Raw genomic sequence first — 3,058 nt, forward strand, 5'->3', positions numbered from 1 at the left:
GGAGTCATTAGGCTGTTGAGGCGGGGGGTAAGGGAGGGGGTGGGAGGTGGCGGGGTATACGAGCAACAGGGGGTGGGGGACGGTCATATCTTTGAGGTAGATCAGTCACTCTGGACAGTCATGGGATGATTTTTTCCCCCTTCGTTTCTTTTTTTTTGTGTGCTTATTCCGACTGAGGTTTGGTAAAGAGGGGAAACTCCTCTGCTTCATTTGCCTTCGAACAGCGGAGTGGGAGTGCAAGAGTCCTGAATCATATCTGCTAAAGCTGCAGGGGGAGGAGACAAAATATCTAGGTCAGAGTGTTTTCCCCCTTGCATGAATCTTTGGTCTAGGAAGTGCTATCAGCTCTAATTTATTTAGGCCATACAGCAGGTAAACAAAATACAGACAATTAATGAAAAAGGATTTGAGCTTTAAAATGACTGAATCACCATCGTAAATACTGCTACAAAAGTGGGTTATATTAGATTAAATGCCAATTAGAAGCATTTGTCCCCATATACTGTATATGTGTGGCATATGTCTATTGTTAAGCTGTTCCTCTTTATTAATTAAGCTTTTTGTGCTCAGGTAAATTATGTTATGATTTTTGACACTATGACACGTTTTCAAACAGATGCACCTGTCATTTGTGAACAGATGATTTGGCCTCTTTTACAAACATTTTATTGAATTCTGTATTGTGTGTGTAGTACCATTTCCATTTCATGTTATTGTCTTTTATATTGTTTTTATGTTTTTATGCTGCCGTGTGTTTGTTATTGTGATTAAGCAACTTCAGGGTTCTTTTAAATGCATCTCCTGTACTTATACGTTATTTGTTGTACTTTGTAACTATTAGGCCTACATCGTTAGGAAGGAAGGAATATGATAAGTAAGGAATATGATAAACTACTTTCAAAATATTTCTTATAGTCTATATAAATATTAAAACTCTGCTCAAAATGAAGATAATTTTTATTCAAAGTGCACTGCAAAGCTTTGAAATATTTAAACAAGTAAAACAAGGCCAAATGTGACAGTAATTATTACGGTTACATTAAAGGAAAAACACATTCACTTAAAGTAATGGAATGAAACCATACATGGTCAACATAATAAGAGCCGGGAAGCTTTGTTCCTTCTCTTACAAAAACACAAGAGATGAGAGATCTTCAGACAGCAGCCATACTGGGCTGATCCCCCTCTGGTTGACAAATCAGGACGGACAGCTCAAGACACTTCAAAGGCAGACAACAACCAGTCTGATAATTTTATGTCTGTGTCTCACAAACAGGCCATCACGGCTAAAGGGGCAGACTGTAGGAGACGAGTGCCTGAAACAAACACAAACAAACATACACTCCAAACTCCCCCCCCATCCCACCCACCCACACACACAACAAAACAGACCCAGTGTGCACACACACATACACACACCGCTCTTTCAGAGACAAACACAAGAGAGCTCACACACGCATTTCACCTTTACTGTGTCTCTCATTACCAGATGAAACCAACCGTACATTGATTCACAAAATGGAAGGGAAGAACGCATTAGTGTATAATCACTGACTCCTGCATCGATTGGGGGGGTGAATTAAAGGGCAAAGCAATATCATCAGTTGGTATAGGCCTTTGCTACACACAAATTACAGCTTCAAGGGGAAACAAGACTACCTTAACCTTACTGTCTACCAGTGCATATAGCCTAGCCTATGATGAATGATAATAACAATAATAATACAGTGGAAGACATTTATGTCCCTAGAAAACCCACTTGCTTTGAATATACTCCCGAAAACTTCTATAACACATCTGCAGATGAACATATTCATTAAGGATCACAGTGAAAGTGTGAACACCTGGGATTCTAACTAGAGACCTCCAGGTCATTAGTCTATTTGCCATTCTGCTAGACAGTGACACACTAACCACAAAGAGCCTGAGAACAGCCAGACGGTATCATTAGCTGTGGCATGCTAAAAAGTGCTACTGAACTCAGTTTTGGGAACGCATTTAATTTTTAGTCTACACATGAATAGCATGCTAAGGCTACATTTCAGTAATTTCAGGTTAATGTAGTAGCATTTAACATCTACACATATTAACTGAGAGAGTTGCAAAGAGCTGCAAAAAAGCTGAAGACTATAATTCTACAGAGAAGAGAATATATGCATTTTCCTTGCATATAGTATTTAATATTACATGTATATGTATCTTTCTGAACACCAATGCACTGACATCAAACAAAGCAACTTTGCTGTTGTAACAGTACTATATTAGTTGCAACTTTTCTTCCATGGCTCCATTCAGAGCAAATAAAAGAACATGCTTTAATACTGCTTTAAGAACTACTGTATAATGATATTGTATGACTGAGACCAAAAGGCTTATTATAATTCAGTAAGAGTCGGTAACAGTGTAACCTGATGTGTATTATTTATTCAAAGTTAGTCTAATTTTACAACAATTTAGGAAATGATCAGCAAAACTACTCACCATAAGATATATTTATAGTATCTACTAATATAATATAATTCTATTAAGATAAGATAAGATGTACCTTTATTGATCCCCGTAGGAGAAATTCAAATTAGACACAGCAGCATAGGGGAATGTAGTGTAAAGAGTACAGAAGTGAAAAGTACAATAAGAATCACACTTTATTAAAGGTTCCATATGTACGATTAACGTAACGTAACGATGTAAAGTATTTTACATATTATTTTTATATATTCATCACTTTTTATTGCCACCCTTTTCAACGGGTTGTAACGTAACTAAAAAATTGGACCTTTCCTAACATTTTTGCTTGCCTGTGGACTGATTTTTAATCAACAATCAACCTGTATCCACCACAACACAAAGTCAAAGTCAAAGCTAAAAATACAGCAAAGCTTGTGAAATATATTGTGGTTATATCTGGCTACCATTAGCTTGCTTGCTAATGCAGACGAATTGCGAGCTAGCTATCATATCAACATACTGTTGGCTGGTAAATTGACTGGCTTGCCATTTGCAGGTTATTTAGTCAGCTGGTGTTGGGAACCCTAGAAACCATATATGGTAACTTCCT

The 3,058-nt window shown here is 37.3% G+C and overlaps 2 protein-coding genes across 4 annotated transcripts in view; one reads left to right on the forward strand and one right to left on the reverse strand.

Annotated features, from left to right (window-relative positions):
* Positions 1–3,058, reverse strand: part of elp4 (elongator acetyltransferase complex subunit 4) — a 52,273-nt gene that overhangs the window by 47,246 nt on the left and 1,969 nt on the right. The gene's annotated exons all lie outside the window — the stretch shown is intronic.
* The window catches only part of immp1l (inner mitochondrial membrane peptidase subunit 1), a 19,189-nt gene continuing 16,302 nt past the window's right edge, over positions 172–3,058 (forward strand). The window contains exon 1 of the mRNA XM_035651932.1: positions 172–293. The gene's annotated coding sequence lies outside the window, so the exon portion shown is untranslated. The remainder of the gene's footprint in view (positions 294–3,058) is intronic.

This window comes from Morone saxatilis, unplaced genomic scaffold (assembly GCF_004916995.1).
Source record: "Morone saxatilis isolate NCDOM2014 unplaced genomic scaffold, NCSU_SB_2.0 Contig11, whole genome shotgun sequence".
Lineage (NCBI taxonomy): Eukaryota > Metazoa > Chordata > Actinopteri > Moronidae > Morone > Morone saxatilis.